The sequence below is a fragment of the Magnolia sinica genome, chromosome 19, assembly GCF_029962835.1.
Source record: "Magnolia sinica isolate HGM2019 chromosome 19, MsV1, whole genome shotgun sequence".
NCBI lineage: Eukaryota > Viridiplantae > Streptophyta > Magnoliopsida > Magnoliales > Magnoliaceae > Magnolia > Magnolia sinica.
Window position 1 is genome coordinate 57,215,920 of NC_080591.1, and position 27,339 is coordinate 57,243,258.

At 38.6% G+C, this 27,339-nt stretch overlaps 1 pseudogene; it reads right to left on the reverse strand.

The window, feature by feature from the left end:
* On the reverse strand, positions 1–27,129 carry LOC131234971 (5'-3' exoribonuclease 3-like; annotated as a pseudogene).
* Between the last annotated feature and the right edge of the window lie 210 nt (positions 27,130–27,339).

Below are 27,339 nucleotides of genomic sequence, written 5' to 3' on the forward strand. Positions count from 1 at the left end.
TTGTACCAAATATCGAGATATTTCTTGATTTATCAGTCTTTATCAGTCTATTTTGGTGCAAATTTTCATATCTCATGAAACAGGGTGCCAAACATACCGTTAGGAAAAAAAAAAAATACAAAACCCGAAACAGCCTATCAAAGATCGCCAAAGAAAATAACTGTCTTAACTACCATCTTCGGGTTGAAGAAGATGGCTCAGAGCAGCCTCTTCCTCGGCCCCGATAAGTTGATGCTGCTGGAGGCTGAGAAGTGGATCTCCAGTTATCACTCCTGTCAGCCCTCGAGCCATTTCCTGAATCGTTGAAACCGCCATTTCTAACCTGACCGAACCTCTGTTCTTCAAAAGACCCATTTCCTCTGCCTCCGACTCGACCATGCAAATCAACGTTGGGTGGAGTATTGTGATGCCTGCTTCCACTCCATTGGGTCCACATAACATTTCTCGGTTCCCCAAAACCACCATTTCTCGCCTCAATTCCTCCACAAGTCTCTGAACTCGTTTCCAAAGACCCTTTTCCTCTCCTGTCACCTCTGCCCGACCCTGCTCCTTTCCATGTCTCTCGATCCGATGATGGGTCAGATGAACTGGGTTTTCCAACGTTTCCTGTTTCCATCGAACACCTTTGCCGATTTTGCAATCTGCAAAGTTTTTTTTATACACAAGTTAAAACTGTAATTACTGAATTTCCAATTTCATTATTTCTTGCAAAAACATCATTTTGAGAAAGAAAATTCACCTATTTTCCCTCAATTGACTGCCACTATATTCACGCCAGCGCGTTCCTTCTTTTATATCTGCTTTAGTGATCGTCTGGAGCAGACAATTTTAGTTCAATGAAATTTACACCGATGAATTAGATATGAGAAAAAAACATGAAAGTATATCTCAGATCAGAATCCCTAAATTGAGTGAATATATGGTAAATACAGGCTGTGTGGGACCCTCGGTGATGTGCAAGTACTATCTGACTCATCCATTAGATGCACCCCCAAATGTTACCTAGTTCCCAAAATATAGCTTGATCCATTACCCAGGTGGGTACCTAATGTAGAGCGGGTCGCGGACACTTTCATGTCCAAGATGGACCAGATAAGGCCTGATTGGAGGCGGAGATGATCTGGACCGTCAGAACCTTACAACAGGCATATCTTGCAAACTGGAATGAGTTACTTGATGTAAGGAGAAGCTACTTTAGCCTTGGGTTTGCAAGATCCCATCAGATCGATGGTCAAAAATGCATTTTAATTCCATTTTTAATATTTATAGTAATTTTTAGTTTGATTATAACTCTTCTTCTTTTGAGCTTTAGGAGTTGTGTACAACATAAAAAGTGCTTAGAAAAATTAGGAGAATAATGTGGTTAAGCTAAATAGGAGACTACTATAAATAGTAAATTTACTATTTATAGTAAGTTACGAATTTTAGGGAGTTTGAGTTGGAGTTTGATTCTAAACAAGGTTTGCAGGTTGTAAATTCGTTTTTCTTATCTACCAATGAAATTTCAAAATTTCTAGAATTTATTTATATTTTCTTATTTTTCCTCGTGGATTCGAGGTATCTCTGTGAGGAGTCCAGAGAAGCTCTGTGGATTCGGAGTAGTTATCCCCTTGAGGAAGACGATGATCGACCTCATCACGCCCATCCATGCGTCAGTACTAGAGAAAAATGGGGGAGATTGGGGAGGGGGATGCTCACCATAAAAACTTCCAGATAGAATTTGGGGTCGGTCATGCCGTGTATATGTCATCCAACCAATTAATCAGGTTCGCCCTGCCAGGAAGAAGGGACAATAACAAGTGAATGTAGAGGTTTTAGTTGTGATTGTACATTGCTCAATGTTTTTTCCCACCTGAGTATTGGATCGAAATGATTCTTGGATGTACAATGAACATGCGTCACACCAAATGAACGGTCCGATTCTACATATGTATCACGGGTGGACCATACATAGTTCCCAATTAAGAATGGAGAATATTCTATCTAATATGAAGTTGACTATAAAATATAATTAAGTACAAAATAGGTAGAAAATGACTTTTAGACAACTTATAGCAAAACATAAGAATACCTTTTCAGGCATTGTAACATTTTTAGGTGGCTCAGGAATATGATAATCAAACAGCGGGTTCTCGAACATTGCACATCTGCATCAAAGTAAATATTCTATCAAAAAAAGAAAAGAAAAGAAAAAAAGTTCCTTAGATATTCTTTCCCTGCACAAGTGGCCCAACGTCAATGCACACAGAGAGTTGAGTGACAATCCAGCGCGTATTTCCAAATACATGAGATTTCAAATGCCATTTAGAAATGTGCTTGGCTTCTGGTATTTCACCTTGGATGGTGGGAGAGGTGTGCACCAACTCATTACGTACTCTCAAGCTGATAGGAGGAAACTTACACAACATCATTCTTCATACCCTTCACAAGAGAGCTGCGACCATCCATGCACGATTGATTGTCGCATCTCATAAGAAAACCATTCAAGCCACTGCAAGAAGGAAACATCAATGTAATGTAAATAACATGTCCAATATACAATAAGTGGGTGTGTGCCTTAGAAAAGCATAATCATGCTTGGCAAGCAAACATAATAATGTGCAAAATGATGGAAAGAAAACCTTTTCTCACTGTCAATGGTCATTTTGTTTTCGATCTGCTCATTCCCTGATGCACGCACACATTGACAACAAAGAGAAGAAACTTGCTTTCCTAAATCATGACTGGCCTGAACATAAATTATTTCGTGCGCTACAACATTCCTTTGAACTTCTTCATCCTACAATGGTTGGAGAAGATAAAACACAATGTCAATATCAAGTACCAACCAAAGGTTCATGTAGGCTAATACCAACTTCTGAATTGCCGTTAGTCATACTTTTAGTTTGTTTTCCAGTTTCTCGATCTCCAGAAGAAGGCGGTTCTGATCAATAAATTTCAGCAGTGACAAACCCTGTAAGAAGTAAATTTCAGTCCAAATGTCTATCATTGATACCCATGCGAATGAATTAATAACTTAAAAGATTGCATTCATAAACATGTGATTTCAGTCAAATGCCACGTACCCACTGTCCGTCTGTGTGAATTTCAAAATCTGATCCATGCAAGACATTCAAGATGTTAATTACACTCTGAATGACATTACAATTCACATGGAGCGAGGAAAGAATAGAAAAAGAGAAGGGGGAAAGATTTGGAGAGGAAGGAGAGAGGCAGGTGAAAGGTGCAACAATGGGACCATCTATAACACATGTTTTATTGCAAAGCGTAAACCACCTGATCTCTTTGGGGCTCATCATGTTGTGTGTGTGAAATCAACTCTGTCCATCAGGGAAGAAGCAATATGCTTGCACAGTACATACACAATATCAGCCCAATAAAAAGACTCAAATAGTCCTCACCAATGGGAAAAGTGTAAAATTGTGCCTAAAACCTCCTAGTTCACACATCGTGTCGTGCTTGAGTTTTCTGCTGATCTCTGTATCTTCACTGCTTCCTGGTGATTCACACCTGATGAAGGGGTTTGATGAAAGATAAACACCATGATAGACCCACACACAAACCTATAGTTGGCGTTCCATCCTCATTGTTCCCTATGTTGAGGCACAGCTGAGTTGTAAATGCCTGAGTTTTAACTGCAGGGCCTAGCATCTAGGAAACCACCTGATGGACAGAGTGGAATTTGCATAGGCAACATGGTGAGCCCACACAGCTTTAGTGTTACACGTGCTGCAATGTATGCCATCCTTTGGCCAGTAAATTCTCAATTGTTCCCTGCCAACCAGCTACATTTTAATGACAAATTTACCCTCGCTCAACTAATGTTATGAAGACTAAATATGAGGGAAAAATTGTCCAAAACTATTGTTGTTATATATAGTAGAGATAAATAGTAAACTTCAGTGAGTTTAAAAAGGAAAAAAAAAAAAAAAAGAAGAAGAAGAATATAAAAAATGTTCATACCATTGGGGTAAAAATCGATGATATTTGATTCCGAACTAGTCATTAGGGTCCTATATGCTTCTGGAACTGCATGGGCACTGCGCCAGAAGATGTTAAGTCTTGTCTGATGAAAGACAGAAGAATAGAATAATCCCACAAATGGATGCTTACCTTCTTGGAGGAAGGACAGCCATGAGCTGAGGTAACGGTTTTAATGGAGTTCCCAACTGAAAGTTTATCTGAGATCCATCAAGGCCCTTGAAATCAGAAGCAAATGGACCAAAATCGTGATTGTAATACCTGAAAGCCAATATCCAACTTCTTTAAAATGGACAACAGACGAGAAATCTGATCAATGTCAAGGAGAGCTCCATTCAACAAATTATCTTACCAGCTCCATGAGCACACTCCTTCGAAATAACAGTGTAGGACCTAACATAGGCCTTCCACATATTTTTGAACCTATAAATCAAAACGCAGAAAATTAAAGCAATGGAATCAGATGATGTCAATCAAGGGATGCCACCAACATCCAACAAGCTGACATAGCATTGGAAATATCTACATTAGCTACATAGCAGCAAGGACAATGATTCAATGATAAATGCCAGTCTACCATAAAATTCTCTTAAATTGAGAAGAAACAGACCACGATCAGTTACACCTTTTATTGAAATTGGAGGTTTTAGATGTGGGAAAAAATAGTATAGTGTACTTTATAAGACATGTACAGTTATATTTAGGTTTCATAAGCTAGGAGTTAGGTTGACCCACATGCCATATGATTACGAAGTTCGGGTTGCCGTGTGGGGGTCAATAGGTCCAATGCTAAATAATAGCCCAGCATAGTTCCCTGACTCAACTCGAAACTCAGCCGAGTCAGCTCACTTGGATAGATTTCAAGCAAAGTCATTGGGAAACTTGAAGTGCACTTAGGGACTCCTTGAGTCAACTCAACACGACTCGGCATGACTCAAACCAAGCCTCTCGGTTCCTGAGCAGACATTTTATTAAAAATAAAGAAGGCAGGAAAATGTTTCAAACACCCAACCTTACCTAAGGTAAGCAGTGCCCTTAACCAATGAGGAATCCATGTTGTTGGTATTTTGAATTATGTTTTATTTTACTTACACTAAATTTGGATAATTTAAATATCTATTTACGTTCCCAATATTTTCAATTTAGGATTACTAAATATCGAAATGATATGGATTGAGTCTCGAGTCAACCCAACTCAAGAAGAACATCAAGCTGAATCGAGTTTATGGGTTTTTGAACTATGGTTGGAGGCCACAAACACTTTGTGAAATTGGTTGCTACTCAACACCAAGGAGTTCACTTCATCGCAATCTGACTGCTAGATGGAATACTTGTCGAGATGCATATACTTGAACAACAGTAATTTATGTACTACGAAATATGATATTTTTATTAATGTTAACCATTTTAGTCTTTTATTTATGAAGTAGAACCCAATAGGTGTCTGTTATTCTCAAGCTCCAAAGTTCTCTTCATCCTAGTATGTTGTTCAAGATGGTTTCGAGGCTTGAAAACATGGGGGTTTTTTTTTTTTTTTTTCTCATAAGCTTTGATTCAACTTGGACAGATTATAAGCATTCAGATAAGGAGTAAAGAGTAATTTGTTTATCCATCTATATATCGACATGATATTGGGCATAGGAACATTAGCAATATCCCCAATGTTTTTAAATGATTCGTTGAATCATTGGTGGGGACGTTAGCAATGATCCCAATGGTATTAAAGGACTCGTGGAATGGCCAGTCATCAACAAAAAGACAAGACTTCAAATGGTTGAATCTATAGTTGCACAAAGCCTCAAGCAGCAATAGATTGAGGTGCGGGAGCATGGAGGCTTCTGTCTCAAAATGTTAGCAAGTATAAACATCTAGGAAGCACAAAGCGGGAGTACAGGTTTGAAGCACGAATTGTAGCGGGTGTGTGATGAGTCGACATACGGGATCAACAGATCAATGAACCCTGGCCTTTGATCACAAAAGAAAACAAGGGAAGAAAAGGAAGAAGGGAATTCAGGGAAAATCAGGAAGTATCTGGATTGCAAATTACCATCCAGACAACCAACCAAATTCAAGACAAGTGCCTCTCAAACATCTTGCTCCATGAAATAAAATTTTAATCAAATTCATGCCAAAAGTTCTTTACAACTACTGATGAGAATAGTGATGCCAACCATCCACCATTCCAAGCACCATATGAACAAGTTGCACTACATAAATGTTGGGACCCACATATACAGTACATTGGGACAGCCCCACAGAAGTGCATGCAAAACCTATTTGTATTGTTCAACAAGAATTGTTCTATGTTGGGTCAGCACACAATAAGTGATCACCATTTGACTGAGAAATCAAGACAACTACAGCAGCAGGTTGGCAAAAGAAGCAGAACAGAACAGAACAGAGCAACATTATTTCGATTTCTTACGTGAATGCATCGAAAGGAAAACCAATGCACAGAACAGAAATGAATGGAACGTGTAGTTAGACACTACTAACAAAGTCACAGTGAACGAACAGCTAGAATAATTCAAGGTACCAGTGTCCAAATATCAAGGCAGCTTAACATACAATTTCTTTCTGTTTGTTTTCAATTTCATCAGGCTTTTCCACAGAAAACCTCTCCTTGTAATATTGAACTTTCCAACCTTCAGAACGAAGATTGACCTGTAGCAAAGATGTACACAAACCCATGATCCATTAAGAAAAACAGAAGATGGTTCTAGCTTTCATGAATTAAAAGTCTAACTTTACGACCAATACACCACATTAAAAGGGAGCCTAATTGAATGGTGAATCAGCCAATGTAAGAAATTTATGGGATCCAAACCATCCACCATTCCAAATGGTTGGCCCCATATCTGCAATATATTGGGATGGGCTGACCTAAGACTATTAAGCACTGTAATTTTCCTGACATCAAGCATTGTATGTTTCTTCGTATGCATGCGTCCCACCTGAAACCAAAAGAAACTAACCTTGTTTGTAAGCAGGTTACCAGTTTTTAATTGGTACGAGTTCTGTCGAAGCAATTCCTTTAACTTCCGTATGAATTCCTTCGTACACTTATAATACTAGAAGACACAGAAAAAGAATCATGTGAATACAATTAAGAAGTTAGAACACATCTCTAAAAGAATATCTTCAGCTAGACTGATAACTGTTTCACAATGATGTGCCTGTTGGTATAAAATGCAGGAACCCAAAACTTGTAAGATCAAGACAGAGACAGACGTACATCAGTTGCTGAACATCTGAAAGCTGAAAGACCATTAAACTCCAATGAACAGGCATTTGGTTGGTATTTTGAGTCTTCTTCCTGTATGAGGATGTATTTCAACATTAGTTTTGTGACACTGTAAATGAAAGGGAATGGTCTAATTGATGGCGGGTGAAGGATATCCAATTCTTACCACATTATCCAAATCTTCTCCACCCATGGCTTCAAGCCTCTCACGCAGAAACTGATCAAGCTTATGCTGCAACACCCAAAAGAGAATTTTAAATGTGTCTATTAAAGAGCATTTTGTGAATGATGACTCCCTTGACTATCCTATTAAGACTGTTAAGGAGAGAAATAGTATGTACGACATTTGCTAAAAGAAGCTCGCCTGTGAGAGTATGGAAAAATTACCTTGACGATTACAAATTGAGATCTATTTAATCTTCAGGGTAATGACCAATATGGAGATTTTAACAATGTGGAAACCCAGTTTTAAAGATGACGGTAAATTTTAACATTTTTCAAAAGAAAATTACATTACTCCACTGAGTTTATTCTGCCAGATCAAACTATCATTATATGTACATGGCAATAGATTATCGCTGGTTCTGCTACAGTTGGAATCCAATAAATTGTGGACCCAATTACATACAAATGCAATGTATAGTTTCCAATTAAGATTGACATTGTATTATTTCTATCAGTCATAGTTCTAAACCTCAGCTTAGTCAAATCGGCTCAATGAGATTTCAAGCCAAGTGCGCATGAAAATTAGTTGCAGGTGATACCCGGCCTTGACTCTCTGTGAATAGACTGAATCAACTCAATGGTTATGTTGCCTTGACTCTCTGTAACTTGTCGAGTCTACCCGATGACTCCATCGACTTGACTCAACTCAATATGACTCAAAGCAAATCAGTTGCTTGATTTGAGTTTTTTTTTTTTTTTTTTTCCTTCTTTTCTTTTCTTATAGCAAAATGTAAAATGCAGGTTTGAACTCCAGGCCTCTAGTAGAGGTAGCAACATCTCTCACTAACAAGAACCGCAATACATATGCATCTTTGTAACATTATATATATATATATATATATATATATATATATATATATATATTCTATCACACACACATGCACTCACACACCCCACACGCGCCTGTGCACTCACACCACAATGTACCTATAACCCATTATTTTTATATTTTAGCTACACATATATACCAATAACATAAATTTAATATTTTTTTTTTAAAAAAAATTGAGTTTAGTCAAATAAAGACTCATCTGAGTCTTCAAGTCAACCCGACCTAGCTAAACATCCGAGTCAAGTAGAGTTTTTCAGTTTTTGAACTATGCTATCAATAACCGAAAATTTAAACACGTAATAGTGCCAGAACATAAAACTCCAAGTGCCAACAAAATAGATGAATTGTATAACACAAGGCATTGAAACAGGAGTGCCAAACGTGAATCAGCAAAGCTAAAATGCAAAAACACACATCCCTCAAAAAGATCCGCATATATGGTATACCTTCCGTATCTCTGATCTTTTCTTGAAAATTTTATCTTCATATGAACCAACGGCAAGGACAAGCTGTTCTACTCTTTCGAATTTTATATAGGCAGCATTCTCATCTTGCAACTGACCATAAACAGAAGTAATATCAATCACCGTTTTCAACTACTTGAAATCAATTGCATATGGTCCATTAAAATTCCATGGCACAACACATAATGGTGTAAATCATGCCCATTCAAACAGTGCCACCAAGCATCGTAAAACAGGATTGGAGAGTGCAGAAACCCAATGCAACATTGAGTGAATGGAGAAAGTCCATCAAACTGGTGCAAAATAGAAAGTGAGCTCACTACAGCAAGTGGCCAAATTGACCAGATTGGAAATTTCAGCAACTGTCCCTACCGCTCAATGCAAATATAGTAATTATCATGCATGTGGTGATTATACAAATATAGTAATATGTCAAACAACCACTTTCTCTAAAGGCTCGAGCTTTTGGAGCAAGTGGTGATTTGACATGGTATCAGAGTGGAAGGTCGAGTGTTCAAATCCTAGGAGCAACAAATATGCCCCAGTGGTATATTTTCCCGCAGAGGGCCATAAACTCCCTTGATATACATTAATACACCATCCTCTAATGGTTCGAGCTTTTAGAGAAAGCGGTTGTTTGACATGGCATCAAAGAGGAAGATCTTGTTTTCGAATCCCGGGAGTAGCAAATATGCCTCCCTAATATATTCTCCCATGGGCTGTTTATGGTGTGAGTGTCCCTCCACCCTTGCCCAGTGTGTTCCCGTATAGAGGACGGTGAATCAATGCATATCAAGGGACTTTAACACCTTATAACTACAAAGCAGATACAGATCAGTATTTTACTCGGCATGTATCGATGAGATATCCACCCATGCTTTTGAACTCCTTTTTGTAAACAGACATTAGCAAATCCATAGCGCCCTACATAATGCAACACAACATCCTGTTAAATATTCATGAAAAAAGGTAAAGAAGTGAAAGTTGACAAAAATTCTACATTTGACCTAAGTAAGCTGCTTAGCATTTTTCTTCTTTTCCACCATGAAATAATAATTTCAAAGGTTTGCTCAACTACATTCCAACATATTGCAATGTGATACTTCAGGACTTTAGTATTTGAATATGGATTGTCTTCTAACAATCAAAACTCTTTATAAGATGAGTCTCAATTTGTACAGTGGACAGAACTATTAAAATATCTTAAACTGGATTATTCCAACCAATTGAAATTTGGCAAATGGACAGTCACCATCATAGCCTTTGTGTAATCAAGGGGTTGAAACTGTTTCTCTCTTATAATTTTTTGGGAATTCCAATCCAAGGGAGCCCTATCCCATAAATGATTTGGGATCATTGAAAAACCCCAATTCCAATGCATAAAGTTCCGAGATATCATATTGCAATATGTCGGGCTGTATTCGAGCAAACCTCATAATTTCATTCACTTTAACATCATAAGAAATGTTGAGCGCATTTATTCCATACATGGAGCTGCTGATCTAGAGATCCCCAACTGAGAAATCATGCCTTCTTTCTGTCAGTTGGACTAGTTTTGCTTCCTCTTAATGGTTAATGTACTTCATACATGCTTGGCCCACTTGATGAAGGTATTGACTAGATTTTTCAAAAGAAGCAATCTAAGCAGCGGAGATTGCTTGAAGAGCAGCTCAGCTATGTTACACATCTGGCTCATTTCCACATGCGCACTTACAAAGTGCAATTGAGAAGCTGTAAGTGCACTCGAGCAATTGCACTTGGCATTTCACGAAAGGCAACCCACCCAACCTAATCCTCAAGGAACTTCTATACAAACCCTTATATGAGAACTTGGTCCATTAAGAACAGATGTTCCAAATTCTTCTTCAAAATGCATTAGCACCAAAAAAATGTAACTAACAGGCTAATATTCATACCTCATGAGTTCCCAACAAAGCGAGCGTAGGTAAAAAATCGTTTCCCAAGAAGAAACTCAGGAAGATGAAATCGTCTATGATTCGCTCGAAGTTTATCAAGAAATCTTTGGGAGGTTCAGCAATTGTCATGTCGAGTTCTAAATATTCTCGTAATGTCCAAATATTCAAGAACTGCCGAAATGTACAAAACATGTCAATAAAGAACCATACTAAAGAGTTCACACTTGCATTCAAAATTAAACGAATGTAGGTTTCTGACGCTCCCAATTCCCTACTCATAGTGGGCCATGGTGGTCCAGCTTGTTATCTAATGGGCCGGCAGTGCAGGGATGTACAAAAAAAATCCCAGATTGGAGCATCCAATAGCTTTGGCCTATGGTGTTTTTCTGTCTAACAGTTTGGATTGGGGCAAAACAAAGATAAAGGAAAAGAACTTTGTAATGATTATCTAATGATGAATTTATAAGGATTCCATGGGACTATTGAAACATGGATTCCATTTTTGGGATCTTGTTTGGCTAGCGGAAATCTCATTTTTGTGAGACAATGCTCACCCCATATCTTGCATTGGGGAAATTGACTATTAAAAAGTGTAATGATTTGCTATGTGGAAACCATAACCATTTTTCTATCCAAACTTTGTGAAATGTCCCATCATGGGAAAAGTACTTCCTTTCTTCTTCTTTTCTTCTAGTTTCCCTTAATCCAAAGAGGCCAAGATGTTGATAGTTGATGTACACATTTTTCTTATATGTGTATTAGGCGAGAGTTCAAAAGGTCACAAGCTTCCAATCTGGGAGACATTTAGGGAAATACCCATACATTTGGGGCCCACAAGACTCAGAATCACAGGGCTTTGATGCCTCATCAAATGGTACACATCACAGTAGAAGTATTTACAAGAAGAATGAAGCAATGGTATTTAGAGAGAGTGAGAGAGACCTGATATGGCGTCTTGGCTAACAAAGCACCGTCATTGGACTGATGGAGGTTAATAAACCACTCTCTTGATCTTACAGAATATACATTCTGCTTAGCAGGAGATGTTTTTGGGGACGATATGCAGCTTGCTTGCTGCTTCCTGGCAACTGCATCCTGGTGCATCAATAGTTTAAAAAAAAAAAAAGAAAGAAAGAAAAAGAAAAAGAAAAAAAAAAGCACTCACTTCTTAATAAATGGCTTATCAATAATTCATCACTAAGAATCCGTACCAAATATATCCAACTTTGTGACGTGTTCTCTTGTTGATTTTTTTTCCAGATCTTTTTACTTTTTTTTTTTTTTTTAAAATACTTTTTTTCTTTTCTTTTCTTTTTATTTTTGAATGATTTTCCAACTTGTCCAATACAAGATGAGTCGTATCAGCATCAGTAATACAACTCATTCTTGTGCTTTAGTGAGTCATGCTCTGAAACTTAGACCTTAGATAATCAATGGTGCATCCATATCCAGACATGAGTAAGGGAGTTGGATTTGGCACTATCAGATTTGATACTGGTACCATTTAGCCATATCAAAATCCAATTGGATTGGGATATCCCACGGGCTCCTGTCATGTCTAATTTCAAGAACGAATTAGGATATAAAATGGCTTTGGATACAGAAAGATTTAGGTCTAGAACCAAATTACAATCCCATGCTAGACGATTAACTATGTGTGACTTAAATAAAACTATAATGAAATAAAGGCAAAACTAAAAAAAAATAAAAAATAAAAAATAAAATAAAATAAAATAAAATTGTATTTATGATTACCCAATAGATAGCCAAGTCATTGACCTGATCCCGATTAGATTTATGGTCGGATTAGATTCCATGGGCCTGAATCCTACCCAATTAGTAAATATGATTAAATTGGATCAGATAGTTTGGGTACACATGCTCCCGCTTTCACATCCTCAAATTAGCAAATGTCTAAACAAACCTTTAACAAAGAAACCAAGCATTCAGTCATATCAAAAGGGTGTAATTGTGGTTAGTGGTTTATTTCGAATCAATTTCCCTAACCCATTAGTTCGCATCACTAGCCTACTTGGTCCTCTAACAAATAACAAAAGTTTTTGACATTATGTGAAGCCTTTGCCTGCTTAAAGAGGAAAAAAGGACATGTGACCAGTCAAACTTTAATGTAAACTAGTGAGAAAAAAATTTGGTTACTCAAGACATTGCTTACAAACTAGTTTTCACTTCAACATAAGCAAGTTTCTTAAAGAGTAGACATAAACTCACCTCCCCCAATATAGAGAAATGAACTTCATGTGTGGCTAAAGCCAACATTATCAGATCTGTGTCCTGCAAGCAAAAAAATTTCAGAACTTCAATGAAGAGAGTAATTGCAACTAAACTAATAAGCCATCAAATAATGAGGCACACTCCAGTGGTAACAGTACCACTGAAAGCTTATGGTGGTACGAGGCAAATATGTGGTCCAATGAAGGGGCTGAGTGTCTGAAGGACTTCAGACCCGTCATCCACATTAGCAGCGCTTACAAGATTATTTTTAAAATCATGGCATAGAGGCTTCACGGTGCTTTCGAAGGTTATTTTGCCTTCCTAGAGTGCTTTCATTATCCGGGAGTCAAATTCCGGATAGCGCTTTGGTAGCCCATGAGTGCATTTACTCATGTCATTCGCCTGGTGTTAAAGGCATTGCTTCCAAGCTTGATTTGAAAAAAGCTTATGATCATGTTGATTGGAAAATTCATGATTATGTGCTTCTATGGTTGGGTTTTGGATCTCAGTGGAGAAAATGGGTCTAAACCTGTGTCCGATCTACAAAATTCCCCATCATTATTAATGGTTCCCCCTTTGACTTCTTTAGAGCTTCGAGGGGCCTCCGGTGGGGAGACTTCCTTTCTCCTTTCTAGTTCGTCATTGTTCCGAAGGCTCTCAGTAGAATGTTGAGTAAAGGGTAGTAGGTGGGTCTTTTCTTGGGGCTTCAAAGTGGAGAATGTTGAGTAGGATTTCTCGTCTCCATTTCGCCAACGACACCCTTATTCTTTGCAAGGCTGTTGAGTCTATGGTCAACAATATGTGTAAAATTGTGAGATGTTTTGAGGTTGTTTCAAGGTTAAAAGCCAATATCTCTAAAAGTGAAATCCTTGGGATCCACCTCTTTGCAGCTGAGGTTTTTGTCTCGACTGATGTGTTTGGATATAGGGTTGGGTCCTTCCCCTCTTCTTACCTTGGTCTGCCCCTGTGTATCAACAAGTCGCCCTTACACCTCTGGGATAAGGTCATTGAGTGCATAGAGAGAGGAAACTCTCTTCATGGAAAAGTAGACAATTATCATCAGGAGGAAGGATAATGCTAATCAAAGCTACCCTTTTTAATCTCCCTTTTTATTTTATGTCATTTTTAAAATGCCCAAAATCGGTCCTGGCTAGACATACTTAGAAGGGATTTCTTTGGCAAGGTGCTTCGGCCAAGGGTAAATTCCATTTACTTGATTGGAAGGAGGTTTGTAGGCCTTATTGTGAAGGAGTCGCGAGGATTAGAAGCCCGGAAGACTCAATGATGCCCTTCTGGGAAAGTGGATCTAGAGATTTAGATATGACGAGGATAGCCTCTAGAGGTCCATTATCGTTAGCAAGTATGGTGTGTCTCATTTTTGCTTGTGGTTCAAGCCATCCTATCTTTACAGAGCGTCTTCCATGTGGAAGGCGATCACCCAATTGGTTGGGAGAGTGGTAGAGGGGGTTGGCTTTTCTGTCGGGGAAGGTGTAAGAATTCGGCTCTAGGAAGATATCTGGTTGGGTGAGGTCCCTCTGAGATTGGCATTCCCTAACTTGGTTGTGCTTTCCCCCGACACAAATATCTCCATTGCTCTTTTTTTTTTTTTTTTTTCTAGTTCTGATGGGATTTGGGTTCCTCCATGTAGGCGAAATCTCTCTGATATTGAGATGGACGAATTGTTGGGCCTTCTTTAGTTTCTACATGGTGTCTCTATGTCTTCAGGTTGTCTGGAACTTTGGTTTGGTGCAAAGATAAATTTGGTAAATTTTTTGTTAAGTGGGTCTATTACATCGTTTCTAAGGGTTTTTCGGTTTGTTGTTCTCACACTGGCCATTTGTGGTTTTACGGTGCCTTCCCTAAGGTTGTGGCTTTCTATTGGCATGTCAGAGGGAGCAGAGTTCTCACGGTTGATAATCTCAAAAAATGAGCAATGGTGCTTCCTAATATTTGTCTACTTTATATGAATGGTGTGGAATCCGTGGATAATCTTCATGCATTGTTCTTTTGCAAAGGAAGTGCGGGTTAATGTTTTGGAGGTCTTCAAAATTCCTTGAGTTATGCTAGGTTCGATTTAGCTGCTGTTCTCTTCTTGGCATGAAGGTATCCCAGGGTCTTCTCTTAAGAAGAAATGGAGATTGACCTTGCTTGTTGGTCTCTAGTCTATTTGGGCTGAAAGAAATAATCGTTGTTTTAGGAATCGAAGTAGTCCCATTTCGGGGCTTTTGGTAATATCTTTTTGTATCTTAGGGAGTGGGTCCCTTAAGTGGTCAGGGCAGTGTTTGTGTTGGTTGGGTGTGTATGTATTCGTTGCTTTCAGGCCTTTTCAATAAAATTCTTTGCTTCCTCTAAAAAAACAAAAAGTGATGCTTTCACAAAATCCAACCTGCCATAAGATACGTCACCTCAGAAATGTCTAGAGCCTAGAAATCATACCAATCCAAAACACAGATGGACCACAACACAGGGAAAACATTGAGAGGGGAAAACTCCCACCATTGATATGCATAGGGGACCCACCATGTTGTAAGCTTATAGTGGTATCAGAACCACTGGAGCACGCCCCTCAAATATACTATTTGTAGCTCATTCAAGCAGCACTAAAATCAGTCATACCACGCTATACACGCAGTGACGGGTATTCGGATTGTACCCATCACGATTCCGTTGTAGCCGTATGAATGACATAATCTTATGCTCTCCCTCACCAGGAACATTTGCATCAGACAGTATAACCTGAGGAAAAAAAAAAAAAAATCAATTTGAAGAAAAATACATAAATAAATATGACATAATGGGCATATGGAGACTTTTGAAGATGAGCAACGAGGATCCAATTTGGAAATCCTACTCTCACCACATCTCAATGAATGTTTCACATCTAAGCCGATCAATGCATTTGTCATGCATAAATGTGATAGCAAGACAGATCAATATTCTGGCAACAAGTATAAAAAAAAAAAAAAAAAACAAATGCATGATGTGGCCCGCCCGATTACCTGAATGGCCAGATTTCCAAGCCATGGAACAAACACGGCAAGATCCACTGGAAGAACCCCATAGACATCACAGAATAGACACATTAGCACAAGAAACTTAGGGCACATTTGGATGCAATTGTGCAAAAAAAGGGGTTTAAAGCCCACTTTTACCATCAACTTGACAAAAACCAATCCACTAGTTGGATTGGTTTTTGTCTAGTCAGCATTTTAGCGCCTATTCTGTCAAGCAGGATGATGAAACAGGGGTTTGCAAAGTGCATCCAAACGCACACCAAAAACCCTGGTTTGGCTCAAAAGGAGCTTTATGCCTCAAATGCCCTTTTGGAGGGTGCATCCAAATGGGCCCTTAGTAGGGATCATTCCAACATCCTCTTTCCGACACAGTCCTGATAATTTCAAAAATTCGAGGCTTTAACAGTTATTAGTGAGAAAAAAAGAAAGCAAATTACAGACTTCCAGATACTATCTATGTGATTAAAAAATAATTTCCAATGTAATTTGTCATTAAACCTTGATGTCTTTCCAACCCGGGTCATTGTTCAGTCTCGAATGAATGTAGCATTTAAGCGCCTTTGAAAATCTATCCATGAATTCAGTTCCTGCTGTAATAACATTAGGATCCGAAACCTCAGACAATATTTTTTGAAGAACAACCTTTTCCTTGATTTCAAACTCTCTTCTCAAAATTTCCCGCCTGGCTTCCTAAACAAAAAGAAAACTAATTCAAGATTCAGAACACATGAGAAGAAGAAAAAAAAATGCAGCAACGCTTTTTGATCGTTTTTCTTATTTCTTGTGGAAGAAAAAACAACATCAGATGAATGCAGCTATACTGGGGAACTGATGAAAAATGCACCTTAAGTTCGGCTACTTTTGCACTCGAGAAGCGTCCACATCTTTGATTCCACATTTTGGCTGTTGATGCTACACCGTCTACATGTAAATTTAGGCTGGTGAACCATTATTACTATACAATGTAAATAAATGAAAGCTGTGAGCAGTTTCTCAAAGAAAAGATGGTATGAAACATAGAAATAGGATAATGAAAGATGTAAAGAAGTCTATTGGTGACCATAAGATGATGATTGTCATTATAGTAACTCTGCAATTACATAAACAAATAAACGATCTCTTGTAGAAACCACAAAATTAAGAAGAAGAAGATGAACGAATCCTTCCTGCTGAAGAAAAATAAAGAAATTATGGAAAAGGATTATGCTTACTAGTAAGAAATGAACACAACATGCAAATTTACTACTAATAAAGTAAGAAGTCGACTTTGTTATTTGGGTAGTTAAAAATACAGATTCATCTCAAATGTCCCCTTTCCATTTGATTGCAAGTTATTGTCACTATGTAAGTAGTTTATTCATAACCTCCCATGGAGGAATGTTGATTCAACAAAACATCTAGCATGCACTCTTCCACACGGGTACTTATGGGGACAGATAAACCAGTCATCCAATGGGCCACAACAAACATGAGACATGCCCAAAAGTCAATTAGACAGAAAAGCCTAAGAGCTCAGTTTGAGGAAGATACAGACACCTCACATTTTTTTGCCCCTGTTATGAGGATTGGAAGATCCAATCAGTCTGACTTTTGTGGGATGGTCCCTTCGTGCCATGGCCTACGGATGAATGGTCCAGATCTCTTGCAGGTTTGTCATGTGTGCACATAAGGACTCATGTACCAAAACATCTACAAAAAAAGTGGTGTGCACACTTAGCATTCCTCCTTCCAAGTAAGCCTACCATTATCGACACAATCCTGTTTATAAGATCATTTATTTTGAAATTTTCACCGCCCGTCATATTACACTTTTTTGCAGCCTTGTTTAAACAAAAACTGTTTGATTGAGATGGTAAACTTGTCAAATCTTAAAATGGCAGCCATCTATTGCATTGCTCATTTACAAAGAGCAGGACCCAGCAAGAGACATATGTGAAAAGAGAACTTTGCCCTTAAAATGACATGCCTAACCTAACATGCAAAAAAAGGCCATTTTGCCTTTTGAGAGATGCCCCTCACCTAAAGCCAATGTGATGGACCTCATTCTCAACGGTTCTAAAAATGAACATATGAGATAGTTTCATCACCCGCATCCAACTCATCAAAATCTCTTATTTGGCACCAAAATAACCCCTTGTTGCATTGTTAAATTTACAAAAGTACCGTTATAATGTAAGCAATTCATAATACCATGGCCCCCAGCTATATAATAGCAAGCTAAGAATACTAACCATGGTTTTAAATACCAGGAACAAATGTGATAAATCGATAATTACCATGTACAAAAGAAAAATACTTAGAAATAAAATAAAATAATAACAAAATACAAATTATGCTATTTACTTAATCCTTAAATAAAATATTAATTTCATTTATCAATCTGTAGAAGTATTTTTAATGGAAAAAACAACATATAAAATATTGTTTTCTATATCTTTTTACCTTTGAAAATTTCACACCAATGCACCCAAATAAATTCGGTTGCATTAGTGATTTACCACATCGTATCAAGAATCACTGGTCATTGATATGGACACAAACATGATAATTTGAACCAAGATACTAACAACTCTTCCTCATTTGTGAGGTAAAACCAAACTCCTTAATTTTAGTGTGAAAAGAAAATTTCCAAGGCAAAATCTCATATTTCCGTAGAATCCTTAGAGAAAACATTGTGCATTTACCAACCTATAAAGTGAGTGACAACACAAAGCTGGAGTAAGAACAATGGGAGTAACTCACCAACGGACATATACAATAGCTTCCTCGGTCTCACTATGCGAAAGAGCCGATCAATCTCTTCAAAAATATTATCGAAGACCTTGTCAATTGTTTTAGGAGGAGATGACTGTGACAACACAACCAAAAATTAAAAACAACTTAATACACAAATTTCTCTTATTAACAATTGCATAATGTAGAGGTGTAAACTTGCATGGCTCTAATTAGTGTTTTAAGTATCGATGATATTGGCCGATATGAAATGCACAAGGAGTGTAATATATCCCACATGTTTGATCCGGCGAGCATTTTCAATTTTTGATATTTTTTTTATTATATAAATCATGTTAAATCAGTGTCAAATTGTTACAAATCCATGATTTTTTTCATGTTTTCGGAGCTTCGATTTTGAGATTTGGATCAAATGGGCTGAGTTGTGGAAAATTGAAAAAAAGTCAAAATTTCCCAATTTCTTGCAAATGGGTTGCGACCTTTGTGTCCAAACATAAAATCAAACATGTATATAACCTGATCTAGTGATTCTTCTTTTTATTTCGAATGTATTACTAATGTTTCCACGCACCTTCTTACATTTATAAATTATATTAATAGACTTTGAATACACTTGCATCAATTAAGTTAGACATCACATATATTAGGACTCCATGCAAAAAAAAAAAAAAAACATATTATATGCACTTGTTTCTTATAACGTTTTGATTTATAAGTGTGTATTGATGTCTTTTAACAATCACTGAAGTTTCATTGAAACATTCAACCAATTTCCTAATGTTTCCCCATGTTTCCAATAACAATGGTACATTACACGATACAACCAATATATCTCATGCAATAATTGATAAGTATCTGTATCCCAAGGGTGTGATACATAATATGATATTGATATTTCAAATACCTCTAACTGCACAAACATGAATATTACCAATTCCCTGTCAACAATCTACACCTTTCTCCCATTTTAGGTGACAGTTACAACTATTTGTCCCGGAATGTATGGCACCCATATGGTTGATGTAGAGCAGGTCGGGGACACTTTCATGGCCAAGATGGACCAGAGAAGGCCTGATTGGAGGCTGAAGTGATCAGGACCGTCAGAACCGTAAAACAGCCTATCTCGCAAACCGGAATGAGTTTTTCGACGTGCCTTATATGATTTGGGGTAGGAGAAGCTACTTTAGCCAACCAACCTGATATGTCGGGTTGCCCACGCCGAATTTGCAAGATTCCATCAGATCGACGGTCAAAAGTCCTTTTTAATTTCATTTCTACTATTTATAGTAAGTTTAAGTTTGATCATAACTCTTGATCCTTTGAGCTTTAGGAGTCGTTCCCAACATGAAAAGGGCTTAGAAAAATTAGGAGAATAACATGGTTAGGCCAAATTGTACACTTACTATTTTTGGCCGAAAACCATGAAGTCTAGTAGAAATCATGACCATTTATAAATAGTAACTTTACTATTTATAGTAAGTCACGTTTGAGTTGGAGTTTGATTGTGAAACTTCTTCCTAGGTTTGATATCACTTTTTAAAGGATTGTAAATTCATTTTTTTTAATCATCAATCAATTTATTTAGAATTATTACAAATTATTTTCTATTTTCTTCCCTCGTGGATTCGAGGAATCTCTATGAGGAGTCCAGAGAAACTCCGTGGATTTGGAGTAGTTATCCTTGAAGAAGATGGTGATCGACCTCATCATGTCATTCCCTACGTCAATTGGTATCAGAGTGAGGATTCCCCACGGCCCGATGGCAAATAATGAAGGAATGGATCAAAATCCAGTGGACAGTGATCCAAGGATTCGTTATCTATTGGGAAGAATGGAAGCTTTCCACCGAGAGAGTCAGTTGATCATGTAAGGGTTGCAGGCAACCCTCGACCGTATTGCAGATGTGCTAATTTCGCCCTGACCCCAAGGCAATGCTTAGCCGCCTGTGATCCCTGTACAACATCAACCTGCTTTCCATAACCCTGATGTCCGTAGAGTACTTCCGGAGGTGAATCGAATGACTACCCTAGATGAGTCGAGCTCCAGCGACAAGGATCTCGATGAAGGCTCTTCCTCACGACCGGTCCATGGAGGCGATCAACTATATCGTGCTGAAAGAGACTATCGAGGTAAGGCCGAGCTTCCTAGTTTTAATGACTTATTGCTTATAGAAGATTTCCTCGATTGGTTAGCTGAAGTAGAATGATATTTTGATTACATGAATGTGCCATAACATAAAAAAGTGAAATTAGTAATTTTCAAATTTCAATCTGGTGCTTCTGCGTGATGGGAGCAATTACAACTTTCATGTGCCTGACAGAACAAGGAGTCCATCCGATCATGGCCACGAATGAGACGCCTTCTTTGATCATGATTAATCTCCAGTGATTACGAGCAGATATTATTCTAGCAATACCAAAATTGCCAACAGGGGAATCACACCGTCATAAATTACACCTAAGAATTCCAATGGTTGGCAACATTAAATGACTTGTCAGAGACCGAATTGTAAAAGGTAGCACGATTCATAAGTAGTTTGTGATCAACAATTCAGGACCGAGTTCAGATGCACCTAGTTAGGATGGAAACGTAACTTGTAAGAGTCCCTACTTGGCCTTATCCTTTGACTCGGCCCCACATAACGGGTCCCACACAGGATTCCATGCTTGCCAAAGGAAAGGAACCATTAAAAGGATGCCCTCAACCTCCTACAATAGGAAATTGTGACACGGGGAGCGGTCCATCTATGCCTCAATGCGCGGCACCCATAACAGCATGTCCAAGTAGGATTCCAAATCCTTATGGTCGGCCAAGGCCAAACGATTGTTACCGTTGTGGCCAACCAGGTCACTCATCAAACACCTAACCTCGACGCCTCGCAACCCACTTGACCATTTACAAATGAGGCACAAAAGGTGATGCAGTGGAAGAAGGCCATAGATTTGATGAAGATGAACAAGCCGCCGAGAAAAGAGCTAGTGACAACGAATGGTTGGCTAAGGATCATGGTGAATCCTTGGTCGTGAGGTGATTATTGTACACTCCAAGGAAGGAGGTGAACCTGCAGCGACATAATATATTCTATACGCAGTGTACCGTCAACATCAAGGTATGTGATGTAATCATAAACAGCGGCAATAACGAGAACATCGTCTTAAAGGTGATGGCGGACTAATTGCAACTACCTACGACAAAACATCCTTCACCGTACTCGATTGGTTTGATAAAGAATATAAACAAGACCAAGGTAACCGAACAACGCACTTTCTCATTTTCAATTGGTAGAAATTATAAGGATCAAGTAATTTTTGATGTGGTCGACATGGAAGCATGTCATATGTTACTCGGTCAACCATGGCAATCGGATCATGATGTGACCCACCAAGGACGAGACAGCGTTTACACCTTCGTCAAGGATGGTCACAAAATGATCCTTGCCCCTATGGTACCGTAGAACCACCTTGAAGCTTCTAAAGTGGAGGGGAGCTCCCTTTTGACCATTCGGGATTTTGTGGAGGAATCTAAGGAAACCGGCAAGGTGTACGCCGTGGTGGTAAAGGGCGAGGGATCGAAGCTTTTAGACATTCCTCCAAGTTTAAGGTTATTGTTAAACAAATTCAAATAAACCTGACCAAAAGATTTACTCGATGGATTGCCCCTATGCGAGACATCTAACATCACATAGATCTTATCCCTGGGGCTAGCTTGCCCAACTGCTCTCACTATCGAATGAGTCCGAAAGAGTATGAGATACTTCATGGGCAAGTGGAGGAATTGAATTGTAAGAGTCTTTTGAGAGAGAGCATAAGCTCATGTGTTGTGCCAGCGTTGTTAACGCCTAAGAAATATGGGAGATGGCGCATGTGTGTCGACAATTGGGCAATTAACAAGATTACCATTAAATATTGGTTCTCAATACCGCATTTAGACAACATGCTCAATATGCTAGAAGGTGCCAAGGTGTTCTCTAAACTAGATCTAAGGAGCGGGTATCATCAGATTCGTATCCGGCCCGGTGATGAGTGAAAAACATCATTCAAGACCAATAAAGGGTTGTATGAGTGGCTGGGTATTCCCTTCGGTCTATCGAACGCACCAAACACTTTTATGCATCTAATGAATCAAGTGCTAAAGCCGTTCATTGGTCAGTTTGTGGTAGTATACTTTGATGACATCCTGATATATAGCCAAGGTGAGACAGAGAATATGGAACATCTCAGGTAGGTGCCACAGGTCCTGGCGGTTAACAAATTGTACATCAACTTAAAGAAGTGCAGTTTTTTTAAAGACAACCTATTGTTTTTAGGATTTTTTGTGACGTCCACAGGCATTCGTGTGGATGATGAAAATGTGTAAGCTAGGGAATGACCACTCCCGATGAACACTCATAAAGCGAGGAGTTTCCACGGGTTGGCGACCTTCTATCGTCGATTCAAGCAGAATTTCAGCACTATAGTCGCACCCATTACAAATTGCATGAAAAAGACCCGTTTCAGTGGACCGATGAGGCTGACAAGAGCTTTGCTGAAATCAAGCATCATTTGTCCACAACACCAGTCTCAATTCTTCCCAATTTCGACAAGTTGTTTGAGGTTGAGTGTGATGCCTCTTATGTCAGAATTGGAGTCTTATCATAGGAAGGTAGGTCCGTATCCTTCTACAACGAGAAGCTCAGTGAAGCCAGAAAGAAGTGGTCGACATATGAGCTTGAGCTGTACTCAATGGTTCAAGCGCTGCGACATTGACGACATTATCCGATTCAGAGAGAGTTTGTTCTCTACACTGACCATCAAGCCTTAAAGTTTATTAATAGTTAGGCTAACGTGAATCGTGTGCATGCTAGATGGGTTGTCTTTTTTGCAAGAATTCGTGTTTGTTCTGAAGCACAAGTTGTGGCAGCGGAACAAGGTAGCTGATGTACTTAGCCGTCGCATCACTACTTGTTATAATGAGCAATGAGGTGGTCGGCTTTGACTGTCTCAAGGAGTTGTATGCTGAAGACGATGACTTCAATGATATATGGATGAGGTACCATGAGGATCATTCCAATGACTTACACACGTAAGACGGTTTCCTCTTCAAAGGGAATCAACTATGCATCTCCTAAAGTTCTTTAAGGGAGTAGATTATTCAAGAGCTACATGGAGGTGGCCTTGGTGGACACCTTGGAAGAGACAAGACGTGGGCTCTTGTTGAGGAGCGATATTACTGGCCACAATTGGTATGTGGCATGGGTAAAGCAGTGTAGCACTGTCATGTTTGTCAAACCTCCAAGGGGCAGTCCTATGATTGATGGCCCTTGGCAGGACTAATTAATGGACTTCGTGCTTGGATTCAGTGTTCGTGGTGATAGATCATTTTTCAAAGATGACGCAATTTATCTCATGTAAGAAGATCCTCAATGCAACACACATGGCGAATCTATTCTTCAGAGAGGTCATGCGGCTACACGAGAGGTTCCCAAAACCATCACTTTTGACCGTGACACGAAGTTCATTAGCCACTTCTGGCGAACTTTGTGGAATCAATTTGGTACACAACTTCAATTCAGCAATGCCTACCGCCCACAGACCGATGGGCAAACTAAAGTTATAAATAGCACATTGGGAAACCTCCTTCGGTGTATTTCAAGTACCAAGCCAACGCAGTGGGATTTGGCTGTCTCAAGCGGAGTTTGCATTCAACAATATGATGAATCGCTCGACGGGGAAGTCTTCGTTCAGATTGGTTATGGTCGAGTGTCCTGCCACACACTTGACTTGGTCCCTTTGCCCAAGCTTCCGGGTATGAGCATTAGCAGAACATATAGCGAACTGAATCATGGGTATTTATGTGGATGTACAAACGAAGTTTCATGCCTTGAACGACAAGTACAAGGAGCAAGCTGACAAGCATCGGCGGCAATTGGTGTTCGAGATGAGCTACCATGTTATGGTCCATCTACGCAAGGAGAGATTTCTGACTGGGACCTACAACAAGTTGAAGAATAAGAAGATTGGACCAGTACGATCCTCTAAAAGATCAATGACATGGGGATCTCGTATAGTTTCGACGTTGCAGACCTGACCGAGTATTATGAATTGAAGCGAGACGAGAACTCTAGGACGAGTTCTTTTGAAGTGGACGGGACTGATGTAGAATGGGTCATGGACACTTTCATGGCCAAGATGGACCAAAGAAGGCCCAATCGGAGGTGGAAGTGATCAGGAGCGTCAGAACCGTAAAGCAGTCATATCTCGCAAACTAGATTGGGTTTTTCAATGTACCATATATGATTTTGGGGTAGGAGAAGCTACTTTAGCCAATCAACCCCGTTACACTGGGTTTCCCATGCCGAATTTCTGAGATTCCATTAGATCGACGGTCGAAAGTCCTTTTTACTTTCGTTTTTACTATTAATAGTAAGTTTAAGTTCGATTATAACTCTTGATCCTTTGAGCTTTAGGAGTCGTGCTCAAAATGAAAAGGGCTTAGAAAAATTAGGAGAATAACATGGTTAGAACAAATTAGACACTCACTAGTTTTGGTCGAAAACCATAAAGTCTAGTAGAAATCATGATCGTCTATAAATAGAAAGTTTACTATTTATAGTAAGTCACGTTTTTTAGGGAGTTTGATTATAAAATTTTTTCCTAGGTTTGATATCACTGATTAAAGGATTTTAAATTCATTTTTTTTATCATTATTCAATTTATTTTGAATTATTAGAAATTATTTTCTATTTTCTTCCCTCATGGATTCGAGGAATTTCTGTGAGGAGTCCAGAGAAACTCCGTGGATTCGGAGTAGTTATCTTTGAGGAAGACGGTGATCGACCTTATCACGTCCTTCCTTGCATTAGTTGGCGACACCTTTCCTTAATCATAGGTTGGTCAAATGATGATTGGTATAATCTTTGTCATCAATTAGTCAGATTGGGCCATGTTGAAAATCAGTGGCCTAATTAGATTGGTGATAAACCACAACGGTTCAATTTGGACAATAATGATGGTCAGACGTGATCAATTCAAAGACGATTAGATTACCAAAAGAAATATTGAAGATCAACCATCCAATTGGACTGATATTAAAGATAACCAATTTGATTGTGCTAAAATTGGAGATGAATAGTCCAAAGTTGAACAATCTTATTTGAAAGTTACTAATAAACATTTTGATTTGACAAGTATCAAAGATGAACAACCTAATCAACCCAAATTGCAATCAACCCAAATTGCAAGATCAACAAATCGTTGGACTGTTATTGAAGATGAATGATATGATTTAGTTGAAATGGGAGATGAATGGTCTGGCTGAGCCGATGTTGAAAATCAAAAACCTGATTGGACCAATGACGACATCAAATTATTTGATTCAAACGATACTGATGAACAAAGATATGATTTAACTCATGATATCAAAGATGAATGGCTTTATTAGTCCAAAATTAAGGATCAACAATATAATTGGCCAATATTTAAGATAAACAATCTAATTGTGTTGAAATCAGAGATGAATGGTCTGATTAATAAAAAATACAAAGACTTAACTAAACATCATAAAGTGGAACATGTTAACGGTATCCTGTTACACAGTTTGTTAAAGTGGGTCATTTTTAAGGTAGTCAAACCAACAGTTGAACTGATGGAAACCATTTTGAACGGTGGATTTTAAAATACACTCCTGAAATTAAAGATTCCAAGCATATGAAAGTGGCCTGCAAAATCACGTTTATTATTATTATTAAAAAAAAAAAAAAAAAAAAAAAAAAAAAAAAAAACATAGCTAAGGTGATGACAGCTAATGGATGGCTAAGATCACTAAATCTGGAAAATTTTAAAATTCTTGATCATCATGCTGGCCCATCAGCAGTTGGAAGATTTTGATCACATAACCAGGCCACCACTTGAATCAACTGGGTGCAACAAATCAAAGCAAGGCCAGGTAATAGACTGCATCGTTAAATCTGGAACATTTTAAAAATTCTCCATTAACATCCTGGGGCCCATCAATTTGACAGTTCTGATCACATAACCAGGGCCCCACTTGCAGAAATCAAGAAAAATGAAGGAGGGAGACAGAGATCGAACCTGGTATTCGCCACGGAAGAAGGGATGGATGATGCAGTTCATGTCGAGATAAAGGTTATCAAATTCAATTCCATTTGGGTTGGGCTGAGTGGTGTCAACAACACCATCTTCTCCTACTTTCTCTTCCCATGCTTTCATCACTATCTTTGGATACTTACTCACCAACCACCAGTAGAATGATGGCACTCCCATTCTCTTTCTCTGAAAAATTCCAACTAATACACACTCTCTTTACCAAGTTCTTCTATGTACTATTCCTATCCTTTATAAAGATGATGTATTTCTCTATTTCCTTCGTTGAGAAGGAAAGCTTTCTCTCTCTTTCTTTTCCATTTATCTCTTTCCAGCGACCAAAATTTTCAAGCTCTAACAAGAATCCAGTGTGCGTGGGATCGCATTCAGTAAATGGTATCAATTCCAGGTAGTGTTAGCCAGTGGCATTTGGAAACGAATCTGAAACGCTTAAATGATCACTGGCCCAAAAGTGAAGCTGATCAACTGTTCATGGCTACTTTATCTCTTAACCATTTTTTAGGATCATTGCAAGTTTAAATATACAGGCGAGCAAATGGTTCGGTAGTTTACAAACGGTCACTCCATGAAAAAAAAAATTCCTAGGGCCCACCATA